General features: G+C 44.4%; 1 protein-coding gene and 1 pseudogene across 3 annotated transcripts in view; one reads left to right on the top strand and one right to left on the bottom strand.

The window, feature by feature from the left end:
• The window catches only part of Samd12 (sterile alpha motif domain containing 12), a 360178-nt gene that overhangs the window by 345485 nt on the left and 435 nt on the right, over positions 1 to 14258 (bottom strand). The window lies entirely within an intron of this gene.
• Positions 31 to 156, top strand: LOC117285087 (annotated as a pseudogene).

Genomic DNA, 14258 nt, shown 5'->3' with positions numbered 1-14258 from the left:
AATTTTTGGCTTAAGGGATCATCTACAGTAATCGCTTCTCGGCCTTTTGGCTAAGATCAAGTGTAGTAATGAGAGTTCTAGAAAATACACTTAGATTGTTAAGTCTAACTTTCTTAGAATTAACACAATGAAATGCACACAGACATTAAACTTATCTGGAAATCAATAAAAAGACTCAGATGCTGGAGTACAAATACTTGATCTTTTCTGGGTAATTAACCAGGCCAGTGAAAAGAACTAAATATTCTGATGTAAGATTTTATTCTTTGCCCTAAATATAACCAGTCAGTTCGTCTTACAATGGATACCATGAATAGGCCTCATTCATATCTATGGGATTTTCTTTCTTTCTCTCTTCCTTTCTTTCTTTCCTTTTAAAGTGGGCACTCAAATATGAGCAGAGAATCTAATAGTGTCAAACATTTGAAGAAAACATTTAACACGACAGGAGACTAGATGAATAAATAAGATTGCTACTCTAAAAAAATTAGGGAAAGCGAAATAAAGTTCAATCATAAAATTAAAATTGTACCATTATACCCTCGATGAACTGTGGGAAGATCCATATTCTTATCCACAATATGAGATGTTAAAGCATTATTTTAAATGGCAAACATGGGCTAGGGATGTAGCTCAGAGGCACCATGCCTGCCTGACAAGCACAAGGTCCTGAGTTCAATCCTCGGTGGGAAAAAAAAAAAAAAAAGGAGCAAACATTTTTAAATGATAGTAAAAATTACAAATGCTATAGGAGCTGGAAAATAAAGATAATATACCAGAAAGTACAATTTTCATAAAACAAAAATGAAATGTAGCAAACAAGACTTTAACAAACCAGTCCAGGAAATGTATCATCTCCAGAACAGACTCCAATGAAGGAAAGAATGGGACAAAATGGATAAAAGGAAATCAAATAAATAATTCAAAAAATTTCACAAATATGAAGGAAAAACCACTAACCACACTACAGGATAGTGAAAAACGGATTTGCACCAAGGAATGTTTTTATGAAATTTCCAAACACTAGGACTAGAGGACTCAACAATTACAAGAAAATAAAAGTGTATTTTGCACAAATAATCAGCAACCCAAATGTTCTCAAATTTCACAAAAAGATTAGAAATTAGAAGATACTAAACATTTCAAAATTGTACAGGAAGATAATTTCAAATTTGAAAACATAAATGTAAGTTACCGATACAAAAGCAGGGCAATTTCTCAAAAGTATGCTTCCCATGTACCTCTTGTCAAGTAGCTAAAGGATGTGATCCACCAAGACCAGGGCAAAAACAAAACCCAGGCTATTAAAACAGAGAATCTAACCCAAGAACTTAAAGAAAAAAGCCCCAAAGATAATGATGAAAGGAAATCCAACCTAACAGCTGTGAAGCAAGTCTAAGGGACAACCAGACCTGCTGGGAAAAAGTCATGGTCCTTCAGGGGCAATGTCTGCAGTGAAAAGAAACTGATAGAACTTATTGTATGACGATATTGGAAGGAGATTTAACAAATGAGGGAAACTTTCAGTTTGAACCAGTTATAAGTTTACAGAACACTGAGGAAGTGATAATAGCAAAAATATTAATTATTTTAAAAGAATAATTTTTTAAAACTACGTTCGCATATAATTTTAATAAAAATAAAGTCTAAAATTTTAGTTTATAAAGTACTTAGACTTCCTGCCATACAGCCAGTATTCCATAAGTTTAAAAACGTTTCTAATGATGGTGTCAATTCTCCATACAGAATACATAGGTTTAACATTTAACTGCTGTTTTTACTAAGTGGCCTCAGATAATGTACCAACCAGCCCAGAGTCTATCTCTACATGAAAAGTTGGAATAATTCAATGTTGCAGGTATTAGAATATTTAAAAGCCACAATCCTTGGTAGAATCATTTAATAAACGTTGAATATTTACCTGTCTATATTTGTACACAACACAATGAGATACATTTTATCACCTGAAAAATAAAACCCTAGTTTGGAAATATTAACCAAAGAGGTCACTTAGTGGCTGCATAGATGAACACTGTTTTTGAATTTTACTTAATCAAAGATTCTTAAACAATGACAATGAAAACACCAGGACATCTTCCACAGTATACCAAGTTAGCAGGACGACTAGACAGAGACCAAAATGAAAATGAAAAACACAAAACAAAAAAAAAGATGGATTTGGGCCGTGATTTAGATCAGTGGTTCCACCACCTGCCTCACAAGCCCAAGGTCCCAAATTCAATCCCAGGTACCACACCCTCCAAAAAAGGATGGATTTAAAAGAATATACTGAAAATTAAAAGAATAAAATAGCATGGGAATAATCAATTGGCGTATGTGAATAAACAATCAGCTATAATAGAGATGGATAAGTATAACTTAAGAAACATGTTACAACTCAGTCTACAGTTAATTTGGATACTGTCTCTATACAGCAAAGACCTCTCCTTCCATCTAAAACAGCTATGCCTTTCATTGTAAAAGGTGGGCTATTTTGACATCTGCAGCCCAGACAATGACCATCAACAAGTGATGACAGTACAGAGAGGCAAAGACTGCTCCTGAAACTTGAAAGGTTACTGGCTTCCCTTTAGGACTTATCACTGGCCTCATTAAGTGCTGTATCTAAAAAAAATGCTATCAGTCCTTCCTTACACACTTTCCAAGCAAAATTTTACAAATAAACTTCATTAATATTTTACCAAAAGCTATTAAGATTTGCTAAACTAGCTTGTGCTATCCCGGGTACAGCTAATTATTATACAAAGCTGTAAAGGATGGTCACCCCCTAGGTGACCCAAGCCTGGGCATCGAGTTGGTTCCATGACAACATAGCAGGCACTGAAGTCACCAGAATTTGGGGTTGAATACCTGGGGATGATTTTCATTTCTCTAGGCTTTAATTTGTCATGTAGAAAATGGACATAATATTTACAATCACTTCATGGGATTCTTATAAAAAAGTAGGATATTGAAAATTAAAAGCAATCCATATGGCCCAGACACCAACCAACATAATTGGCCATGCCAGGGTTTGCTGTATGAAGGGCAGCAGCCCCACCTGCGGGTACTGGTGTCTAATACCGGCTACCGTCACACGAGCTGATACTGTTAGTTTCTTATTTGTGTTTTTAGAACTTTTTCCCATGGGGAATATGAAGGATTCTCATACCCAGAATAAGGTATTTTCAAAAATGACTTCAATAGGACTATGCTGAAGATCTGATAATGGAGAACTGACAAAATGCTGGGAAAGAAAAAGGCAAACTGAACGTTCATCACTGTGAGCCAATGACTAGGCGGCTCTGAAGAACGGCATGACCTCAGGCTCCACTCCGGTTGTCTTCATCCATAATTTAAGACAACTTCTGGATCCCTTTTGAAATAATAACATGAGTCCTACAGACAGCTGTTAACATCCCGCTTATAAACCCCTTCAAATTGGGCTCGGTGCCATTCCACCAGGCAGCAAAGCAAGGAGCCACAACAAAAGGAGTCCAGACAGCAAGTTCTAAATCTAAGCTTTGTCACTAATGAGCTGTGTGACCTTGGGCAGGGAAATCTTCACATCCTGACTGATACGAGGGAGAGAGGCTGCCTGCTCCAGCTGCCAAAGGATCAGCTGTGGCCCCGATGAGAAACCGCACTTGGTAAGTACCATGCGGCACAGAGCCAGCTGGGTGTGATCTCAGGGACAATGGCCATCAGGGAAGATGCCAGACATGAGTTCCAATGCAGAGCCCTGGCCGTTCAAATCGCGTGAGTGGAGACAGAGGCGTCTGGATTGTTTAGAGAGGTACTTGCCGAGCAAGAGACCGGGCTTCAGCCAGGGAAAATCTCTCCCTGCATCTGCATCCGCATCTGCAAACCAATATTTTATAGCCACTGAGAGCCCAACGGTGGTCAGACATAGACAGAGATGGAGATCATATTTCTGTCTCGACAACACTGCAAAGGTGACCAGGGTTATTTTCCATAGCTTTTTCATCTGTCCTTTCTACCCCTACTTTCTCTTTTCCTGAAAACCCCAGCACCAGTCAGAGGGATCGGAGTGTCCTTGAAGTACCCAGTACCTGGGACACCCAACCTCAATTCTGCAGACAGGTCCCCCCCAACCTTAGCCCCACATTCTGCAAAGCAGGCCTGCCCCACCATCAGAAACCTGGGGAGTCTTCCTACTACTCCATCCCTGCCCTGCCTGGGATTCCCTTATTGTAGAACAAGTCAATCCACACAAAACTGCCATCCTTTAACAGACTCACTTGCAAAGAAAATCCTAAAGATGATTATACCTCAGTCTAGTACTTCTCAGAGGGTACTAACCGGGAAACAGGATGATGGAGACAACATCTCTGCTGTTCACTAGCCATGTGACGACGGGCAAGTTAAACTTTGTCTCCTTTTCAGTGTTTGTAAATAGGGGTGATAGTGGCCCCTACTCAACAGAACTATGTTAAGTTAATAAGTTAATGTGAGACACTCGGAAGGGCACCAATCACTTAGTATGGGAGCTTATTTTGTAATAGCTATGTATATATTTTGCAGGTACAATGCTTCTTATCCACCCCTTCCAGGAGAAACAGTATCTTCTCTAAGAGCAGCTGACAGTAACTGCTGATGGCCCCTGCCTATCAGTTCTCTCCCCTATCCTTTGTATCTTCAAAGTCTACCTCTCCACTAAGTCAGTTCACCTAGTCTGTAAGCCTTCTCAAATATTTCCTAGCCAAAAAACGCTTCTTTCAAACTTATTTCCAGCCCGGGAAAATGCCTTGCTTCTTCCGTCTTCTCCGAGTCTCCAGACTGTGACACGGATCTCTCCCTTGCCGTAACCCCGTCTTCCCTCCTGTCCACACTATGACGTCCTGATCCCCATTTCCAGGCACGTGCTTCCAGCGTAGCTTTCTAACCACCCACCCCGTCCCTCAACAATCATAACACAGACTTCATCAGAACTCTTTACTCCTTGACAGCCCGGCGGGTGCATCCCAGCAATGTGACCCTCTGAAATGCGCACTCCTGACACCTGCTACCTGTTTCTCCCCTCCTCCGTCAGCTTCTCTCTGGTCCCATCCCTGAAATGCTGCCACTACCTGGCAGTCCTGGTCTTCTCACGCTGGGAGGTCTCCCCTCTTGCCCATCTAGTTTCTTGCTGTAAATATGCTCATGGAAGGATGTGAGCTAGACCACTCACGACAGGTCGGACAAAGGCATCTGTGGGGTGGCAGTGAGATTGCATCAACAGACCAACAGGCTTCAAAATGTGCTGTGAGCCCAGGAAGTATGGTTACCAAGGAAGATTGCTGGGGAGCAGCACAAACCACTAATACTTCCTTTTCTTGACAATGGAAAGCCCCCAAACAGCCTGGAAGAATTATAATTAAACAACCCAAATCCTAGCCTTTCTTCCCTCCTACGAAACACTTCTAACACCTGCCCCTTTCCATTCCTTTCTTTTCCTTAATCACCCTATTACTACATTACTTCAGTGTCTCTTTTGTCTTTTCGGTCTTTCCAGACTGTGGCCAAACTTTTTATAGCAGTGAGTTCACACTATCATAAAACAAGAGCCACAACAAAAAACAAAACACAGTGATTTCCCAAAGGGGCCACGGGGGTCCTCATCAATACAGTGTTCATCCCTCCACAGCCTCCCCTGCTCATGTTCCTATTTATTTCATGCTAATATAATTAGTACCTCAGTCTTAAATTTCTGACTCAACTATAGGATCAGCGGGGAGAAGTTCAATAACTCTGGACGCTTTTATACCTTCCCAGTGCCATTCACAGTGCTGCGCTTACAGCAGGTACAAAAGGAACACGCACTGTCCAAGTAGATGAGCAATTTTCATTAACAGCATGCTCAGCGTGCCAGTGAATTTGGAAGGCAGCATGGGAAAATAAAGACAAAACCCCACAGGCCTGAAGCTCCTTATAAAGAAAGGATGCAAAAATAGTCAGCTAATATCAAGATAAGTACTTTATCAGAGACTTGACCCAAAAACTCAAAGGAATTTTGAATGGCTTTTATTATAATGGTGTTTTCCAGGTTTCCGGGAAAAAAAAAAAAAAAACTGGTAAACCAGAACTAAACTACCAAACTAGAACAACCAGTGAGCAACACAATCTGGCAAAAAAGCAAAGCCTCTGGAATATGGTAAATTTACCTACAAAGCAAAGTTCTACCATAAATTAGCTCTATGGCCTTACAAAACTTTGTTATCTTTTCTGGATCCAAAGCCGCTCAATTGTTAGACTGTGGGACCCCCCCGCCGCCACACTTCACTACATTATCAGAATTAATTTTTAGAGAATGACACAAAGAGCTCAGAATAGACACAAAGCAACATTAGTTCTTTTGTTTATTCAATAAATAATCAAGTGACTTTTCTGGGCCAAAAGCAGGGGCAGGCACTGGGGACAGATCACAGAATTAAAAAGTCAAAGCCCTATTCTCACGGACCTGAGATTATTCATCTTCAGCCCCTGAACAGGAGTAAAGCCCCTATTCAAGTACTACATGAAAAATGCAGCTAATGTCCATACACAGATTGTGCCTACAATCAAAGGACATCATGAGTTTCTTCAATCCTCTTGCGATCCTAGGCTAAGAATCCTGCCCCTTGATTGGTGTCTCTCAAATACAATTGGTACAACTGAGTTAGGGCCCGTATTTCTTGTTTACCCAAAAAGAACAGCCCCCCAAAAAAAAAAAAACTGCCCCAGGAAATACTGCCTAAGAAGGCTCACAGCCTCCGGCTGGTTTTCCCCAGCTTACTGACCATATCACATGACCATAAGCCAAACTCTTCCTCCACTTGACACACAGCAGGTCCTCAACAGATAATATCAAATAAAAGAGAACCTACTCTACATCTAAGCAACAGGAAGAAAACGATAAATCCACAGACACTTCCTAGATGACTTTACCTTTAATATGAATCCCACCGTTTATCCAGGCAGAAATACTGACTAAATAATGTACAAAGGCTACATTTCCTCAGAAAGCAGATAAGAAATGGAAGACAGAGCCACACCACCACAAAGCAAAGACACACACGGAGCTACTCTCAGATTCACCAGAGTCAAGGAGCAGCACACTGTATGATGCCATGTACATGACATTCTACAGAGGGTAAAGTACAGGGACAGGATTCAGGGAAGTGTTACCAGGGCTACGGTGGCGGGAAGGGCCCAAGGAGATGGCGGCAGTGCTGGAATTGTTCTGCATCCTGACTACGGGGTTGTTACAAGACTATTTTTCCCCAAATCTCTCAAGACTACAAAAAGTGATTTTACTACATGTAAATTATACCTAAGTAACCAAAATTTAAAAATGGAAAATACTAAAGAAAACATAAAAGACAAAGTGAGAAAAAATACACTTGAAATGGGATTGAAGTTTCAAAATCAATAGCAAAGCAGTCAGAACGATACTGGATCTTGCAAACAGAAGTTGAAGTTTACCTCCTATTTAACTACAGTTGGGTTAGAACTGTAAATACATGCTAATTCTTAGGACAGAAAGGAACCCATTTTTATTTGTTATATAACTTCTGCATCAAATTTATTCCAGAAGGACAAACTATCTTTCATCTTACACTTGACTTTTCATAGCCCAAAAGTGAAGGATATAATTTTTTCCCAAAGTGTTTTTTGGTGACTCTCTTCACCAAAGACTTCTCTTAATATTTAGAAGGTCCTAATATTTCTCTTGGGTGCCTATCAAGCCAACAAGTTTGTTAATTTTCTCTTTAATGGCTACCTCACCTATCTCAGTCATATTTTAATTGGACTGTAGCTTTGATTTTGACATTATTTTCAAGATCTGAATTTTCTCTTTGCAGCCTGTTTACTCTGCATAGATATTACGTGGCTTCATGATCATCTTTTCAGTCACTAACCTACAAAATTGTTGATGTTCAGTGACAAGTAAATTTTTGGTGGGAAAAATTATATGTGATGAGTCTTTAATGAATATACCCTGCTTTAATAGCTTTGATTCCTTCTGTTACCTCAAAGCTGAAAGATACGTGATAATGGGTGCATCATTTGATATATACTTAAATTGCGAGTGCCTTAAATTTTATCAACTACATTTTCTTGGCCTCATCCCGACAACCCATCTTCCTTCCCCCTAGCTTCCTTCACCAGGCACAGTATTACCATGGAGATGTAAAAATGGTTTAGATGCTTTCCTAAGTGTGGCAGGAGAATGAGAAGAGGCAGCATCGTTGCCCTCATCCGTTTGGCATTATGGAGTATTCGCTGAGCATCTGCTAGACCCAGTCTTCAGCTTCCTGGGTCCTCACTTAACCCTCCCAATGCCCATGAGGTCATTACTACTCATACACCCGCTGGATGGTTGGACGATAAATTCAGTAATGATCCACACACACTACCGGTCCTCCACTGGGCTGTTTTGTCTTCATATGGCTGCAGAGCTTGCACATCAGAATGAGCACCACCAACGCGACAGCCCTGTGGCAACAGACCAAGAACAGCCGAGTCCACTCGGCCCCACGCCTCACACACAGTCATAGCTCTGAGGTTCCCGCCCCACAGTCAGTCCTCAAACATGGGCGAGTTCCTGGAGACCTGGGATGCATTCCTGGGAACACAACTCCTCACCACCTTCCCCAGCAGCCAGGTGGCGGAGGGACAGGGAGGGGCAAAGGAACCCAACTTGCCAACTGACTCTGCCAGCGCCAGGAGCAGGAGGCTGCGGGAGGCAGTGAGGCGGGCCACCCATGTCACCCACAGCTGCACCCCATCCTGCTCCTCCTGCTGGGAGGAAAGCTGTATGAGCAGCTTCTTGCACCCACACTTTAGCAGAACAAGACTAAATATAGCCATGCGCTCTCATGAGCCAGCCCAGAGAGGGTGGCACTGCCATGCTGCACTTCAGAAAACCAGGGAGGAATCAGCATGATTTACAAGAGCAGCTCCCCTCTGCTTGCTCCTGTGGTTTCATATCCAAGAACCAACTGGGCCTCAGGGAATGCTGATAGCTTGGCCAAGCAGATAACAGAGCCCCTAGGAAAAAGAATACGGTCGACCATGACTTAGGAACCTTCTCCTTCACTTTGCTGTCCACAGGGTAGAGTAACCACACCCCAGGGTGTGGGAAAACCCACCAGGAGGCCCACACCATACACACACTACTGTTGTGCCCTCTGCCCCGCCCATCTAAATCCAGCTCAAAGGCTCTCTCAGTGCTCCTCCCTTGGTTCGGCCATCCTCGGCCAGCTCAGAACTAAATGCTCCATTTGTTCTCAGGCCTCCCACATCATGCTCCTTGTACTTTTATTTAGCACTTATATCATTCAGCTGATCTGCTTCTCTGTCTCCTTCGTCAAGTGGAGGCTGGGGTGTGGGATGGGCTGGTGAGCGGGCTCTACTCCCTCCTTCATCTGGTCACCCATCAAGTCCAGCAGAGGTCCTTGCCCATGAGCGGCACTTACAAACCAGAAATTCAGAACCTGCCTAAGTGCCAATGAATGAGAAAGCAATAGCCCCTTCCTCCTAATGAAGTAAATGCACAGCACCTCAGAGTCCAGCTCTGGCTTCAGGTTTCCAGCTGTCCCTCTCATCCCCAGTCTCTGCACCAGCTCTGGTGACCCAGGATCACATATCCAGCCGCCCCGGCAAAGGTTCCCACTGCTGAGCCCCAGCGCTTCTGAGCCCCAGCGCTTGTTTCTTCTGGCAAAGGCGAAAAGCCAGGCGGTGATGAGGGAGGGGTGAAAGGACTGGACGGGTGGGGTGGTGGGAGGCAGCAGAGGGATTAGACTGAGCCCTGTCTACACTGGTTCAGCGACTTCAGGGGAGACATGAGGAGGGAAGTGCCATCACAGCAAGTTTCCAACCAGGGTTTGAGGTCCCACTTCTTGTTCACACAGTCACCGCACAGAAATTTTCCATCATGGGTGTCTGGTCTTCGTTCTCAAGTCCTAAATCAGAGTGATTAACAGGAGCTGCCAGGGTGGTGCCCAGTCAGATCACATGGGCCAAAGAGCGAAATGGAAAGAACCAAAAAGAAAAGACCCTCAGTGATACACGAAATGGATGGGAACTGGGAGCAAATGGTTTCACCGTGGTGCCGCAGGGCTAAGTACCTAGAGCGAAACTTGTCCACGGCCCCACTGCTTTTGGGTCTACTCTGAGGATGAGACAGTTGGGAGCTCTCCTGTGGAAATCAAAAGCACCCATGACCCACCCAGTATTTCCCTTTCATCCAGAGAGCTTTGATTTCTTTCTACCATAAAGCAGTCAGAAAATGCAGCAGAAAACCATAGGCGGGCTAGGACCGAGAATGTCACACAGGGCAAGAGGAAGTCACTTTCCCCTTGCTTCCTGTGTCACCAGAGGGGAATGCACCTGAATAATGCATCTGGTCTCTCTCGCACCCTTGTGCGGACTGTCCTCAGGAGGAAGGAGACAGTGTCTGACAACCAAGACTATGAAAGGCAACCTAGCTACCTCTGCCCCCTGGGTCCAGGCTGACTGCTGCAGAAACCCATAATCTCCAGGCTCTCGGGGTTGTCCAGGTGACAGAGGAAGGCACTCCTCACTTCTCTACCCAATACACGCCCAGGAAAAGCAACCCTCGAGGCACCCGAAACACCTTTACCGTCCATTGTTACTCCTTTGAATCTGTGCCTTACTTCTCAATTCACCTTAGGTACTCCGCACGTACTGGCTCCCCGAGCCTGGTGTCTACCATCACTCCTCTTTGCTACAAGTTTCTGACTCTCTCTTTCCCCTTTTCCTGAACACTTTTTATCACTTAATCAGGGGTCATTTTTTCACTTACAGGAGAAAAACTACACACTGAATGCCATAGCCGAAGTCATCTGATAAGCCAGTGCATTCATGAGAGATGGGCAAGTCAGCTCCCCTAACATAGGTGCCATTTAGACATCTGTCATTTAGAAACCCTGTAGCAGGGGGTGGCTGGGTGAGTGGTGAAGACTGGAAATCATTTTGATGCCTTGTAAGAGGCTATTCTATTCAACCTGGAATAGTGTTCATCCACCCTACTTTCCTCATAAATCTCTCATGGTAAAGAAAGAAAAGAATTGGAGACTAGGGGAAAAGCCCTTCTCTAGCTTTGGGCAATCATGCAATTACACTTCATTCATGAGGTGATTACCATGGGCCTCCTAAGTGCCAGGCACCATTCTCAGAACACAGAGATGAATACAACACAGTCCTTGAGCAATCAATTCACGTTTTTCCTCTTCTCATATAACACTGCAATATGCTTCTGTCCAGTAACATGGCATCAACAGGCACAGCCATTTGCATGGTCTGTCTATGGAAAATGGGTGGGTCTGTGGTCCCTGCATGCTACCTAGAGGTCTTTGTTCTAATTGAAAAATAAAAGTACAATGGATTCCAACACAATCCCAACTCAATGCAGACCACAGTGTGAGACCCTGCTCTGGTCTGGAAAGCACACCTCCAAGCTTCCCAGTTGCCAGAAGCACAAAATAAAGCATGGATTGCAATTAAGCTAGGAAACATCAATCAGACAGATGAAACCACAACCCAGGGTATCCATTAAACACTAAAAAAAGGGCACCTCTTTTTCATCTCAAATTCGAAGCTGCAGATTCAGTGAAATGCATGAGTGCCTCACTGACAATTAACACCTTCACAAGTTCAAGTTTACTGAAGAGAAAGGTTACACATTACAAAAACCTTCTAATTTGTTACTAATTAGAAAGACCAGCGGGCGTGAATAAGTGAAAATCTGGGATCAAAAGCATGCCCAATGCTGTGGCTTTTGTAAAGGAGAGGAACTTACTGAAGAGAAAGGTTACACATTACAAAAACCTTCTAATTTGTTACTAATTAGAAAGACCAGCTGGCGTGAATAAGTGAAAATCTGGGATCAAAAAACATGCCCAATGCTGTGGCTTTTGTAAAGGAGAGGAATGGGAGGGAGTACAGGTAACATTTACTGACAATGTGAGTTCCAGCACTTCTACAAAACCTTTCCTTTACTGAATCATCCCAGCATTCCCAGTCAGTAATGAGCAGCGAGCCCATTCTTTTTTCCAGTTATGGAGACTAAAGGTCAGATATTAAGTAACATTTACCCTATTTCTTCCTCCTCTTCCTCTGGCAAAATTCCTAATTCTCTGCATCAGTGCTTCTCAAGAAGTTTGAGTAAACTGGTCCTCTCTTGACTTGGAAACTTCTTATGAAATCGTCACGCACTCCAGGACACTGAACGCTGCTGGACTGCAAAATGCAGACAGCAGCCCTAAGAGCAGCACCTACACATCACAGCGGAAGACAGACAAGGTCACTCCCAGCAGCAGATGAAAACCACAGGTCTCACGTCTTTGAACATCAAAAGACTGATGAGGAGAGCACCTCCTTTAAAAGTATCCCCCTTCCAATGTTTCAAAGGTCCTTTATTTGATGGCTTTGAGCTCTTAAGAAAAATCCAGGCACCATTCTGAAAGGGTTACAAAAGCCACATGAATACATCTGCCCTGCTCTCCAGGGGCATCCTCTGAGTACCTATCACGGGCCACACACTGTTGCTATCCGCTAGGAAGTTAAAGCCAGGCTATCTGATCTGCACCCGCAAGGTGCCTGGTGTCTAATGAGAGGCACATTCGTGTAAGACAGATTTCAGCACAGGTGTCAGGTGAGCTCAGGGTAGGATGCCCCCGGAGCACTGGAAAGGTGGAGGGACTGGGAGGGTTGCGAGAGGTTCCCAGAGGAAGCGAGGGTTTTGGCTCTTTATTTTGTGGCCCCAGTCGATGCTCAGAAAACCACCTTTGCAAAGAACAGAGATGGGAACCATATTTGCAGTCAAAGTTTAAAGCACCTCCTTCATTCTTCAAGTTGAGACCTTAGTGTGATTCGGGGTGGGTATCTCCTGTTTACCAGACAGGTTCTTCAGCTAAATAAGTCACTAGAAAGTAAAATAAGCTCTCTGCAGTGCACACGCACTTCCTTTCAGAGCTCCGGTTTCTGTAAGGTCTAGCTTCAGTGGTATAACCACCCACAAGACAAGAAACATGACTAATTCTACGCTCCCTACAGTGAGCAGGAAACTGTCCAGAACACTGTGGAATGCCAACAGGTGGGCGTGCCCCTCACTTGGGGGACACAGGGGAGTGATGCGTTAGAGATAGACGCCATCTGAAGGGTGATGCGGAAGGGAGCCTGGTCACCCTACCCCTGGTCTCAAGATGAATGTTATCTTGGGTTTTCGATTAGCGACATCTGAAGTCTTGTGCTGCTATCAATTGTAACAATGCAAAAAGCCAGATTCTCTTTCTATATGTATGTGTGTATATATACGTATGTGTGTATATACACGTATGTGTGTGCGGGGGGTGAGAGGGGAGAGAGAGAATGAATATCACTGTTGTTGGTGCAGCTGGGAGAGCAGCTGGGATCTTCCAACCAGAGTCAGCCCAGTAGCAGTATTTTCCGGAGCTGAAGGATGCTTAGCATAGGAGCCGGGTTGTTGCTACTTCAGGTTGTTAAGACAATAATTATAAGGAAAGCAAGAGTCAAATGATTGCCGTTTTTCTCTCTTGGGGCAGGAAGGGGAAGCAAAAGCCAGCAAGCCCCTACGGCTCCACCAAGTCTCTGGCCTACAAGGAACAGGCTCATTTCCCCTTGGCAAGGGGCCTGGCGCAGCTGGCAGTCATGCCCTCCTTCCCTACCTCAGTTCTCCCGGGACCTCAAGCTCACTTGGGAACTGTAACTCAGGCATCGTGTGACCTCCTCTCCTCTGGCATCAGAAACCTTCTGGCTCGCAGGTTCCTCCTCCCTCAGAAACTACACTCCTCAGCAGGAAAAACCTGTGTTCCAAACTGGGTGAACCTGCGATAAACATCCCGGAATCCCTCGCAAATCATCTGTGCCTCTTCTCAACCAGGAAGTTCAAAGGAGGTTGGGCTGTACAGGCAAACAGCAAATCCAAAGCTCAAAATGGTTCGAGCCAAGAGGAGAGTGGTTTTTCAAGAACAGGGTTCACCCACATGGAAGTGGCTGGCTGTCCTTTCTCCCCCTGGCTGAAGCCCTGGCCTCCTGTACCCGGTGCTGACCCTGAAGCCTGTCCAGACTCCGGCAGGTGTGGGGCACCTTCGCCCTCCGCTGTCGCCCGGGCTGGGCACACGCGACGCCGAGGGGCCCTGGACCCAATCATGGTGCTCGAACCCGATGACGCACCTGGCCAGGCTCCGGTCCACGTGTGGGCCTGACGGCGGGAGGGGACGGGAGGGCAC

The sequence above is a fragment of the Fukomys damarensis genome, unplaced genomic scaffold (genome assembly GCF_012274545.1).
Source record: "Fukomys damarensis isolate Sample0158 unplaced genomic scaffold, DMR_v1.0_HiC HiC_scaffold_5, whole genome shotgun sequence".
Lineage (NCBI taxonomy): Eukaryota > Metazoa > Chordata > Mammalia > Rodentia > Bathyergidae > Fukomys > Fukomys damarensis.
This window is presented reverse-complemented; position numbering and strand designations above follow the sequence as displayed.